We start from the raw sequence: 14,645 nt of genomic DNA on the forward strand, positions 1-14,645 counted from the left end.
TGCTACATGGGCATTTAGGAATAATACCCTTCTTTCATGTTCTTGATTGTGCGATAAAGCTGGTTGTAAGATTGTTCCTCCGTTAACTCCTGCGTTGCTCTAATTTTCAGTACATGGCACCTAAGAAAGAAGGCAAGAACTGGCCAAAAAGCCAATGTTACCCTAAGAGTGACAATTGACCCTATAATTGATGATGCAGGTGAGCACACGAAGAGTGAGAATATTCCTCCAGTTACTATATTGCCTGACTCTACTACAACTGATCAGACCGCAACAATCCCTACACCTACAGAAGGTGCAACAGTTCCTCCAACTGATATTCCAGTTCCACCTCCAGCTCCAACTTCAAATTCTGGTGTGTCTGATATTGATATTAGGGGAGCCATACAAGTGTTCACATAGATAGTGGCTTCTCAGGCCCAAAGATCGAGTGTTGGGCCTACTTCTTCCAGTCATCCAGGGGAATCTGTTAGTTCCATGGTGAACAAGTTTCTTCAGTTAGATCCTCCAGTATTTACGGGTACTGATCCTGAGGAGGACCCCCAGGACTTCATTGCTGAGATGCACAAAACTCTCCAGGTTATGCATGCTACAGAGACGGAGGGAGTAGAGTTGGCCTCCTACCGCCTGAAAGGGGTGGCCTATTCTTGGTTTGAGTTGTGGGAGGAATACCGTGAGGAGGGAAGCCCTCCAGCAAGGTGGGGTGAGTTCACAGATGCCTTTATGGATCATTTCTTGCCTCCCGAAACTAAGGCAGATCGTGCCGCTGAGTTAGAAAGCCTGAAGCAGGGTAGTATGAATGTGTGGGAGTACCATATGGAGTTTGAACGCCTATCCAAGTATGCTATTCACATGTTGCCCACTATGGAGGCTAAAGTACGCCGGTTTGTACAGGGCCTTAGCCCCTTGGTTATAAATGAGGCCTCTAAAGCTGCCTTGAATTCTGATATGAACTATGGTAAGATGGTGGCATTTGCTCAAGCCACAGAGACCTGTAAATTGAAGAATAGAATGGAGCGTTAGAGTAGCAGCAAGGCCAGGTCCGCGGGCAACTTTGGTAGTTCTTCCGGTGGTAGTGGTGGTAGGTCAGCATTCAGGGGAATGCCATCATGACTATCCCAATCATTCGCCCAGTCTTCGATCGGTGCACAATCATCTGGACCCAGTCAGGGCAATAGGGGACCCCACCAGCAGGGTCGGCCTGACAAAAAGTTTCAGCAGCAGAGGCTTCCATGCCTTAAGTGTGGGAGGATGCACTTTGGGTCCTGTTTCATGGACCTACCATTATGCTATGGGTGTGGTTTGAGGGGTCACATTCAGAGGGATTGTCGCTCGTCCTGCCGAAATATGGGCAGAGGTGCGGCACAGCCAGCTAATTCTGCAGCTACTACATCTACAGCACCTCCAGCTCAAGGCACCCCAGCACCCGCAAGGCGTGGTGCAGCAAGGGGTGGTGCACAGAATTCGGGAGGACCCAGCAGATTCTATGCCATGTGGAGGCGTCAGGAATCAGAGGCTTCTCCAGATTTTGTCATAGGTATATTGACTGTCCAATCGCATGATGTATATGCTCTTATTGATCCCGGTTCCACTTTGTCATATATCACACCTTATGTTGCTATGGAATTTTGGATAGAACCAGAACAGCTTTATGAGCCGTTCTCTATATCTACTCAGGTTGGTGAGTCTATTTTGGCCGCGCGTGTTTATAGGGATTGTGTTGTCACATTGCGTGGTCGAGAGACCGTGGACGATCTTATTAAATTGAGAATAGTCGATTTTGATGTGATAATAGGGATAGATTGGCTTTGTTCATGTTTTGCCAAGCTTGATTGCCGAACTAGAACTGTTAGGTTCGAATTTCCAAATGAGCCAGCTATTGAGTGGAAGGGTGATGATGTGGTTCCAAAGGGTAGGTTTATTTCCTACCTTAAGGCCACAAAGATGATCAATAAGGGATGTATTTACCATTTGGTCCGGGTTGCAGACACCGATGCTGAGGCACCTACAGTTGAGTCCATGCCTGTTTTGAATGAATTTCCGGGAGTATTTTTGGATGAACTACCTGGGATCACACCAGACAGGGAGATTGATTTTGGGATTGATGTAATGCCAGACACGCATCCTATATCTATTCCACCCTACAGAATAGCACCGACAGAATTGAAGGAGCTAAAGGAACAATTGAGAGATTTGTTAGAAAAGGATTTTATCCGGCCAAGTGTGTCTCCTTGGGGCGCACCGGTCCTTTTTGTACGAAATAATGATGGGTTACTGAGAATGTGTATTGACTATCAGTAACTTAATAAGGTCACAATCAAGAATAAGTACCCACTGCCAAGGATAGATGATTTTTTTGATAAATTGCAAGGTGCCAGGTACTTCTCCAAGATTGATTTAAGATCCAAGTATCACCAATTGAAGATCAGGGAGCGGGATATTCCGAAAATAGCTTTTAGAACCCGGTATGGGCATTTTGAATTTCTGGTGATGTCTTTTGGGCTAACAAATGCCCCACAAGCCTTCATGGATCTTATGAATCGCGTTTTCAAGCCATTCCTCAATTCTTTTGTGATAGTGTTTATTGACGATATTCTTTTATATTCATGCAATCGAGAGGACCATGCCGGTCACCTCAAGGCAGTGTTGCAGACTCTGTATCAACACCAGTTGTTTGCGATGTTTTTGAAATGCGAATTTTGGCTCGAGTCTGTCACATTCTTGGGTAATGTTGTCTCTAGTGAGGGGATTAAGGTTGATCCTCAGAAAATTGTGGTTGTGAAGAATTGGCCGAGGCCTACAACTGCAACAGAGATTCACAGTTTCTTAGGCTTAGCTGGATATTACAGAAAGTTTAAGGAGGGGTTTTCTACTCTTGCCTCTCCATTGACTAAATTGACGCAGAAGTCAATTAAGTTCCAATGGTCAGATGCTTGTAAAAAGAGTTTCCAGGAATTGAAAGCAAGATTGACTACGGTGCCGGTGTTGACTCTACCAGAGGATATAGATGGATTTGTGGTATATTGTGATGTTTCAAGAATCGGGCTTGGGTGTGTATTAATTCAACGTGGGAAAGTGATATCTTATGGTTCTAGATATCTAAAGAATCATGAGAAGAACTATACAACACATGATTTAGAACTTGTGGCAGTGATATTTGCATTGAAAATTTGGCGTCATTATTTATATGGGGTCCATGTTGACATATTCATGGACCATAAGAGTCTTCAATATATTTTCAGGCAGAAGGAATTGAATCTGAGGCAGAGAAGATGGCTTGAGTTACTCAAGGACTACGACATTGATATTCTATATCATCCGGGAAAGGCCAATGTTGTGGCTGATGCTCTTAACCGGAAATCTATGGGTAGTTTGGCACACTTGGAGGCATATCAGAGGCCATTAGCCAAGGAAGTTCACCGATTGGCATGTTTGGGAGTTTGTCTTGCGGACTCTAGTGAAGGAGGGGTAATTGTGCAAAATAGGGCTGAATCATCGCTTATTGTGGAAGTCAAAGAGAAGCAATACCACGATCCATTGTTGGTGTAGTTGAAAGAGGGGATTCACAAACATAAGACCATGGCCTTTTCTCTTGGCATAGATGATGGTACATTAAGGTACCAAGGGCGACTCTATATTCCAGATGTGGATGATCTCCGGGAAAGAATTATGACTGAAGCTCACACTTCTAGGTATTCCGTGCACCCAGGTTCTACGAGAATGTATCATGGTCTTAAGGAAGTCTATTGGTGGAATAATATGAAGAGGAATTTGGCAGATTTTGTGTCAAGATGTCCAAATTGTCAGTAAGTGAAGGCAGAACACCAAAGGCCTGGTGGGTTGGCACAGAACATAGAAATTCCAATGTGGAAGTGGGAAATGATTAATATGGACTTTGTGGTAGGATTAGCGCGCACTCCGCACAAGTTTGACTCAATTTGGGTGATTGTGGATTGACTCATGAAATCAACACACTTTTTGCTCGTTAAGTCTACCGACATAGTGGAGCAGTATGCTCAGTTGTATATCAAAGAAATAGTCAGGTTGCATGGCACCCTTGTTTCCATCATTTATGATCGGGGGGCACAATTCACTACTAATTTTTGGAAGAAATTTCAGCAAGGTTTGGGTATTCAGGTGAATCTTAGTACAACCTTTCACCCACAAACTGACGGGTAGGCAGACAGGACTGTTCAGACGATTGAGGATATGTTGCGCGCTTGTGTTATAGACTTCAAAGGTAGCTGGGATAATTATTTACCACTCGTAGAATTTGCATATAACAATTTCTACAATGCTAGCATTCAAATGGCACCGTTCGAGGCTTTATATGGTAGGAGATGTAGATCTCCCATTGGGTGGTTCAAAATTGGGGAAGCAGATTTGATAAGGCCAGACCTTGTGCATCAGGCTATGGAAAAAGTTAAAATCAATAAGGAGTGGTTGAAGACTGCTCTGATTCGCCAAAAATCCTATTCAGATGTTCGTCGTAGAGATTTGGAGTTCCAAGAAGATGATTGGGTATTCTTGAAAGTTTCCCCCATAAAGGGTGTAATGCAATTTGGTAAGAAAGGGAAATTGAGTCCGAGGTATGTCGGACCGTAAAAAATCATTCAGAGGATCGGTGAGGTGGCATACAAGCTTGAACTACCACCTGAGATTTCATTAGTACACCCGGTGTTTCATGTGTCTATCTTGAAGAAAGTAGTTGGAGATCCGACATTCAATATTCCGGTTGAGACTATTGAGGTAAATGAGAAATTGACTTAAGAAGAGATTCTGGTTTCTATTATTGATCGGCAAGTTCGGAAATTGAGAAATAAAGAAATTGCCTCCGTGAAAGTGTTATGGCGAAACCAACAGGTCGAAGAGGCTACTTGGGAGGCTGAGGAATAAATGAAGAAAAAGTATTCTTATTTGTTTGAATGACCATGTATTTATAAAGTTGTGATATAGGAAAATAAATTATAAGACTTACGTTTTATGAATTTTGTATCATTTGAACAATTGGCGTTAAGGGTGTTCCTTTCTGGAAATATATTGCTTATGAGGCCTCTGTTGGTGTTGTTTTGTATTATGTTATGTCGTTGGAATATGTATATGTTGTTAGGATATGTTTCTGGGGCTCTCTGACAGGTGGATAGGCATAATTACAAAGGAAACTTTGGCAAAATTTTTGGAAATTTAGGGAGTTAGTCAAATTTGGGACTGCTAGTTTGTGGTATAAACCAAACTAAGTTGCATAGGATGCTAATGATGGATTTTTACCCTCATTTGAGGACGAATGATCCTAAGTGGGAGAGAATGTAAAACACCAGAAAGTAAAGGAAAATTTCTGGCGGAAAAGCGCATTTATGTGGTCCATTATGTGACCGCATAATCACTCTGCGGGCCGCATAATGACCGCAGATGTGAGCAAGAGAGAGCCATTCTGGAAGCAGCTTTGCGGTCGACTATGCGACTGCATAGTGACCGCATACACTGACAAATTTTTGATCATTTTTGTCATCAATTTTGCGACCGATATGCGGTCCGCATATCCATTATGCGGTCGCATATGCGACCGCAGAACCTTTCCGAAGCTCCATATTTGAGTTTTTAAAACCACCCTATTTCGATAAATACACTTTTTGGGCCATTCTTTAACTATAATCTGATATTTTAGAGTGAGAGAAAGTGCCCTAGAGTGAGAAGGTGCTCTTCAATAATTGTTCTTCAATTCTTGCCCAAGTTTTGGAAGATTAAGAAGGGAAACTCACTACATCTTCATCCTAGAGGTAAGATTCTACACCCTAACCCTCACCTTCAAATTTTCGGTAGAGTTGGATAATTGGCAAGATAAATTTTGGGTAGGAGGGTTGTTTATTTACATGCATGTGATATCAAGGGGTGTAGGAAGATTGCTGAACTAGGCATGGTAAATATTGGGTTGTGGGATGATGGAATTCTCCATAAAAGGGCCTTGAAACCTTATGCACACCTTGTGTTTGATAAAATGCTCGAATGAGCTAGAACCATGGTCATCTTCCTAATTTTGGTTCAATTTGTTATATTTCTAAAATAGATTAAAGTTGCTAAGAATTCCGAAACATTTAGAGTGTAAGGAAGCTCAAGTGAGGTATGTTGGCTAAACTCTTCTTTAAGAATTGGAATTCCCAATATCCTTGTAAGTTCCGAGATGTTGATTATAAATGGAGTATTCCGATAAGTTTTGTGATAAAGATATATATTCAATTCGTGTTTCAAATGCTCTTATCATATTGCATTATAAATTGAGGATGCATCCCAAACTATGGATTATGTATCCACATGTTATAATTTATAGTCGTTATTTATGTGACGGTTATTATGCCAAGTTGTGTAGAGATTTTGATTTTGATACACCTCCACCCGCATATATTGGGGTGAGGCGGCACGACCGCTTTGTCTGGGGATTATGGTATAGAGATTGTGATTGTGATACACTTCCACCTGCATATATATTAGGGTGAGGCGGTATGACCAGTTTGTGTAGGGATTATGGTATTGTGGGACTGCACCTCCACCCGCTTACATTGGGGTGAGGCAGTATGACCGCTTTGTGTATAGTTTTGGTATTGTTATGGCACCACCACCCGCATACATTGGTGTGAGGCGGCATAGCCGCTTTGTGTTGGTATTGGTATCGTTGATGCATTTCAACCTGCATACATTGGGGTGAGGCGGCATAGCTGCTTTGTGTAGGTTCTTGGTACTGTGGTTATACATCCACCCATATACATTGGGGTGAGGCGGCAGGGCCGCTTGATTAGAGTAGTGGTATTGTACGTACACTTCCACCTGCATACATCGGGTGTGGCGGCGGGGCCGCTTTGTGTGAAGATGGTTACAGAGGATCTCATCTTAAATCCTATAAATGTTATTTTATAACTTTTAATAAGCTTGCTATGGTTTAAACGATTATCTATATTATTCTATTGCTGCACTAGTTCGTCATATTCATCTTGTATTTCTGAATTCTTAAATTAGTATTTAGTTTTCATGCTAGTAATATTCAACGGTACTAACGTCCCTTTTGGCGGGGGCGTTGCATCTTTTAAATGGATGCAGGTGGTTCCACAGCAGGAGATATTGATTAGTGATAGCAGCACACCTTCTTCCCAGCTGACTTGGTGAGCCCCACTTCATCCCTGGGTCATGTATCTTTTGTTCTTTGTGTATTTTGTTTGAGGTATAGCTGGGGCCTTGTTGCCGGCGTTATCATTGCACTCATCTTTATCTATAGAGGCTCCGTAGATATGGTGTGGGTTGTATAATGGTGCTGGGGAAGTCAAACTCGTGTGTTGTGCTTGAATTACTATTTCCACTTCAGATTAATAATAACTTTAATTAAGTGTTTATAAGTATCTTAAGAGTCTAAACCAATCAAATAACACATATAAGCCCGTGTACACACTCGTCATCTCGTATACAGGCCTTCCAAATAATCTAGTTAGTACAATAAACCCAAATCCCAAGGGGTAATTTCCCCACACAAAGTTAGACAAGACTTAGACAAGATACATACCTCGACTAGGCCAAATCAACACTCAAAAAATAGCTTTTCCTTTAAAATTCGCCTCCGCACAACTCTAATCTAACAAAAATGACTTAATATCGTCAAACAATTTAAGAATAACCAATTACGATTAATAAAGCTATGATCTTTATACAATTCTCCAAAAGTCAACAAAAGTCAACCCTGGTCTCGCCCAATCAAAACCCCGGTCCAAGGGTACATCCCGACTATCCATAGCCCCACGAGTCCATATATGTGTTTTGTTTTCAAATCTGAGTCCAATTTGACTCTCAAATCCAAAATTTTCATTTTTCAAAACATAGACAAAAATCCCCAAAATTGCTCTTTGATTCTCATAAATTTGATGTTAAATCTCATATATAATCATGAAATACAGTTGGAGATTGATCAAAATTACTTACCCAATGATTTTATGTGAAAAGCTCCTCTCCAAATCGCCTCATACCGAGTCTAGTGTTCTAAAATTTGAGAAAGTAGATGAAATCCCGTCTTTCCAACCCTTTTCTTCAGTTGTAGATGTCGCAATTGCGACACTGGGTTCGCAATTGCGAACCTTCACAACTGCAAAGAAATACTCTCAATTTCAAAACCTGACAACCTACCAGGAAGTCGCAAATGCGACACTGTCTTCGCATTCGCGAATCCTGCTCCCATCGCAATTGCGGCCAAAATGTCGCAATAGCGAAACAACCTAGACTAGCCTACTCTTTGCAATTGCGAGTGAGGCATCACAATTGCGATACCTGCTCCCCTTCTGATCATTTCGCAATTACGAGGTTGGTGCTCGTAATTGCGATAACTGCAGCACCAATACACAAGCAACCTAAAAATGAGTTTAGTCTAATCCGAAACACGTCTGAAACTCACCCGAGCCCTCGGGGCTCCAAACCAAACATCCACACAAATCTAAAAATATCATACAAACTCGCTCACATGATCAAAATACTAAAATAACATTTAGAACCACGAAGCGAACATCAAAATGTATGAATTTCAAAAGAAAATTCAAGAACTTGTAAAATTGCAACCAAGTGTCTGAATCCTATCAAACTAACTCCAAATAACACCGAATTTCGCAGACAAGTTCCAAATAGAAAAACAGACCTATTCCAAGTCCCAAAACAAAATTCCAAAACAGATAGCCACAAAGTCAACCTACGATCAAACTTAGGGAAACTTCTAAACCCTAAATTGCCAACCTTTTTCAAAACAAGTCAAATCAACCTAGGGACCTCCGAATCCGATTTCGAACATACGCCCAAGTCCAAAAGTGCGATACAAACCTATCAGAACCATCAAAATACCGTTCCAAGAATGTTTTCAAAAAAGTCAAACATCGGTCAATATTTTCAACTTAAGCTTCTAAACCGAGAACCAAAGGGTCCAAATCAACCCAAAACCTTCCCGTAACAAAACTAATCAAACACACAAGTTATAAAACCACAAATACACATGTGTGAAGCGTCAAAAGGGCAAACATGGCTCAAATTCACAAAACAACCGATCGGGTCTCTACAACCTGTTAGAATGGAGTATCTATCTCCAACTCTTGAGCCAAGCTGAATCCAAGACCATAACGGAGCCCCTCGATAAATCTACGGAATCTCTCTCTGACTATAGAAACCAAGGTAGGTGCATGACACTGACATAGTCCCCTGACGCAGCTGCTCAAACTCTATATACCATGTATCTCGAAGGGTTTGGGTAACAAACTCTCTCAAAATCATATATGAAAACTGAGCCTAAGTGAGCAGGGCCGCATCAACTGGCCTATCCTCCTCCTAAGCCTGCCACCACCTATATGCTACTCCTGACAACTGAAATATACTAAAAACAACTCTGCTCACCTCCACAATACCCATGGTGCGGAGAATATGGTGGCACTTGTCTAGAAAACCCTACGCATCCTCAATAACTGCGCCACTAAATGTATGAGGATCATACTTCTTAATCTTCTCAAGTCTCCTATGCTCCTCCTCAGATGCCTTTAGCCTGACCTAATACTGAATTAGAATAACGGGCATTGCTAGCATGACACTCAAGACCTGATCAATGTGGACCCACTGCTCTCGAGTACGGGCCGCGGGAGTTTGAGCTCCTCCCCCAGCCTGAGATGTAGCGGGTTCAAGGGGGATCAATCCCACCTGAGCTAAAGCACCAAACATGCTCAAAAACTGTTATAGGGTCTACTGAAGTCCAGGGTTAAAAAAAGGCACCTGAGGTGCCTGTCTCTCAACCGAAGCTACTGGTGGCCCATCAGTCACTGCTCTAGCTGCAGCACGTGCCGCTACATGGGCTCTACCTAGACACTGGCCTCTCGCGGCTCTAGCAGTGGCACGGATGTCTGATCATCTGATCCAGCAGTGCGTGTACTCACCATCTGGAAGAGAATAGAAAGACAAAGGCTTAGATTTCAAAACCAACAAATTAGCACGATAAGGAATCAAAGAAATGGAAATTTTCCTAATAGTTCTGTAGCCGCTAAAAGACAAGTACAGATGTCTTCATACCGATCCACAAGACTCTACTAAACTTGCTTATGACTCGTAACACCTATGAACCTAGAGCTCTAATACCAACATGTCACGACCCCAAATTCCCACCTTAGGATGTCGTGATGGCACCTACTCTCTAAGACTGTGTAAGCCTGACATACATTGAGAATTAGCATAAATAGCAACTTAGATATCAAAATAAACTGTTAAACTATCATGATAAAACCCAAATGGTACAACTGTCAAATATCTCCAAAAACCGGTGGAACTAAGTTATAAAATCTACAGAGAATGCAATAATAATCTCTAAATACAACTCTATTTGAAGTGAAGATAAACAGTAGTAAAGCAATAGAAGAAGGTGACTACGAGGCCTGCGAGCGTCGAGCAGGTATACCTTGAAGTCTCCGGAATTACTGGTCAATCACAAGCATCCGGCATGAGCAGATGTACCTGGATCTGCACAAAATTATGTAGAAGCATAGCATGAGTACACCATAACAGTACCTAGTAAGTATCAAGCCTAACTTTGGTAGAGTAGTGACGAGGCTAGGTCAAGACACCTATAACAAAAAAAGAAACCTAAACAGAATATTGTATAATTTAATAACGCAAGGATAGAAAATAATGACAATAGAGCAGTACAATGATATAAGGCTAACAACGGATATTAAGGCCATAAAAAGGCAATAAAGAGGATACACATGATAGGAACAACAACAGAACAAGTACCGTGAGTATACAAGTAAAGCAATGAAGGAAAGATAATAACCATACAAATCAACAAGCATTCTTAACATGGAATGTACAACAAAAATCACAACCGAGGTATCGCACCTCATATTCTCATTTCACAAGTAACAATAACAATCTTCCTTATATCACTGCATAGGCCTTGCATTTATTTTTAAAAACATTTTTCCGACATAGCTACATGCGTTTTAGCCCCCTTATCTCACCGTATGGCTTCAAGTAATTCCCTTACTAGGAACACGCGTATAAATCACACCTTATCTCACCACTTGCGTTTCAATACCCATCCTTATACCACCGCATGCATATCAAAATCACACCACAACAAATCAACTCGCACCACATGTGCCCATATGCCCCAACATTACCAAATCAACAATAATAATATTACCACAACACATAGCCCATGTCTAAACCAGAATGTGTACTAGAATCTCAATAATGACAAAATGAATAAGAAACAAGTCAATAAGGAAGGATGTCCCAATAATCAACACTTAAACCACAATATGCTAATAGATTTAACAACTACTACCTCAATAACCCAAAATGAAGGTATTCATGTGAAATGGCAACTTCCAATTCAAGTACGTAGCTGAAGCTTAACAATGAAAGAGATAACATAACATAACAACTACGACTAAAAGCATGAGAATAACTCAATAATGGGGAGGATAGCATGTAACAACAACTACAAATAAATGCATATAAGAGTGACTTGATAATGGGAACTAGAACATGTAATAACAACTTCAGTTAATGCATGTAAGAAGAAAGTTGACAACAAAAGATAAAACAATTAATAATAATTCAATTAAGTATTTATAAGTATCCTAAGAGTCTAAACCGGTCAAATAGTACATATTAGCCCGTGTACACACTCGTCAACTCATATACATGTCTTCCACATAATTCAATCAACCCAAATCAACACTCAAAGATAGCTTTTCCTTTAAAATTTGCCTCCGCACGGCTCCAATATCATTAAAAAATGCATGAGAACCCCATTACGATTAATACAGCTATGACGTTTACACAATTCTCCAAAAGTCAAAATATAGATAAAAATCCCCAAACTTTCTCTTTGATTCTCTTAAATTTGATGTTAAATATCATATATAATCATGAAATATAGTTGGAAATTGATCAAAATCACTTGCCCAAAGATTGTATGTAAAACTTCCCTCTCCAATCGCCTCCTACAGAGTCTAGGGTTCTAAAATGAGAGAAATGAGATGAAATCCCGTCTTTCCAACCCTTTTGTTCAGGTGCGGATGTCACAATTGCGACATTGTGTTTGCAATTGTGAAGCCTGCTCCCATCGCAAATGCGACCAAAATGTCACAGTTACAAAACTAAGCAGACTAGCTAAACTTCGTAATTGCGAGTGAGGCATCGCAATTGCGATACCTGATCCACTTCTGATCACTTTGAAATTTCAAGGTTGGTGCTCGTAATTGCGATAATTGCAGCACTAGCATACCAGCAACCGAAAAATGAGTTCAGTCCAATCCGAAACTCACCTGAGCCCTCGGAGCTCCAAACCAAACATCCACTCAAGTCTAAAAATATCATAAAAACTCGCTCGCATAATCAGAACACCAAAATAATATTTAGAACCACGAATCGTATATCAAAATGCATGAATTTCAAAAAAACAAAACTCAAGAACCTCTAGAATTGCAACCAAGCGCCTGAATTTTATCAAACTAACTCCAAATGACACCAAATTTTGTAGACAAGTTCCAAATAGCAAAATAGACCTATTCCAAGTCCCAAAACAAAATTCTGAGCCTGATTGCCACAAAGTCAACCTACGTCAAACTTTGGAAACTTCTAAACCTTAAATTGCCAACTTTCGGCAAAATAGGTCAAATCAACCTAGGGACCTCTGAATCCAATTTCGAGAATACACCCAAGTACAAAATCACGATACAAACCTATCGCAACCATCAAAATACCGTTTTGGAGTCATTTTCACAAAAGTGAAACTTCGGTCAGCATTTCCACCTCAACTTCTAAACCAAGAACTGAAGGGTCCAAATTAACCCAAAACCTTCCCGAAATGAATCTAACCAACCCCACAAGTCATAAAACCATAAATACACATATGTGAAGCATCAAAGGGGCAAACAAGATTCAAATACACAAAACAACTGGTCGGGTCGTTAAATTCTCTCAGTTGCTCATTTGTGGGATGAAGCGAATTCTTGTATCTGGTTGACGAGTATTGTCATGACCCAAATCTCACATGTGGTGATGGTGCCTATCGCATTACTAGGCAAGCCGACAACCACAATATACCACGCATTCATTAAGTTTGAAAGCATAACAAAAGTGTTAAAGAGTAAAATCTCATAAATATTAATAAAAAAATACTGTGACTCAATACAATATTTCCCCAAAATCCGGGTGTCACCAAGTACATGAGCATCTATACAATAATATGATTTGAAAATCTATCTAGAAAGGTAGAAAAATATATGTAAGTAAAACTAAAAGATAAAGGAGGAGAGTCAAAGTCTGGGGACGCAATAGCAGCTACCTCAAAATCTCTGAACTGATAAAGCTCCAAAAATCAGCAACCACCATACCCGAAAGTACCTGGATCTACACACGAAGTGCAGAGAGTAGTATGAGTACAGCCGATCTAATGTACTCAATAAGTAACAAGACTAACCTCGGGCTGAAAGAAGTGAAGAGCTAAACAGGTACAGTCCAAATACAAAAATAACAGTACAGCACTGTAGACATGCTTTCAAGTTCAACAGTTTAAGTTCAAAATAGATAAATTATTCCAAGTGTGACTGAAGTGAGGGATGATACATCTCTATATATACATGTCAGTTATGCATGCCAACTGTAATGATAAAACCATATTCATACTCTCAGAGTATCAATTCACTCGGTCCTCCCATTCACTCAATCCTCAGTCACTCATTTCCTAACAATCACTCATTTCCTCACTGTCTCTCAAACCTCCTAAGCGCTCGGCACTCGCTCTTGGCACTGGCACTCGGCACTCAAATTCGCACTCAGTTGTTACCTGTGCTCTTTGCTGATAAGTTAGACTTCGGAGGGGTAGATCTTGCCCAAGCGCTGTAATAAGCCAATCATGGCATGAATCAACAAAGCCTGCTACGGCGTGCAACCCGATCCATAAAAATCCTCACAATCAGGCCCTCAGCCTCACTCAGTCATCAATCTCTCCAGTCTCTCGAGCTCACAAATATCATGACAATCAGCCCAAACAATGATGATATGATGTAGCAATATATGGAAACAAAGACTAAGATATGATATGCAAATGTTAGATGTGACTGAGTACGAAATTTCGAATTAAGCAAGTAATTCAACAGCAGCACGACCTATGTGGGTCCCAACAATACCAGTATATAGCCTAAGCATGATTTCTAACATGAGTCACAACTCAGTTTCTCTAACATATGGAGAATACATAGATAAGGACGAGATTATATGACTACATATTCCTACAGAATAGATTGAGTCACAATATCTATGGTGCACGGCCACTCTCCCGTCACCTAGTATGTGCGTCACGTCCACACCAATAACACAACACGTAACTCATGGATGCATACTGTCAAAACCAACTTTAGAAGTGTTACTTACCTGTAACCGTGCAAATCTCTAATCCAATAATCTATTGCCTCGCGAATCGGCCTCTGAACACCTCGAATATAGCCACAAAAAACTTGATACAATCAACACAAACTATAAGAATCAATTCCATATAAAAATGTTAAGTTCTTAATCAAAATTCAAAAAGTCAACTCAAAAGGTCAACCCCGGGCCCACGTCTCGAAATCCAACAAAGG

This window comes from Nicotiana tomentosiformis, chromosome 3, assembly GCF_000390325.3.
Source record: "Nicotiana tomentosiformis chromosome 3, ASM39032v3, whole genome shotgun sequence".
Lineage (NCBI taxonomy): Eukaryota > Viridiplantae > Streptophyta > Magnoliopsida > Solanales > Solanaceae > Nicotiana > Nicotiana tomentosiformis.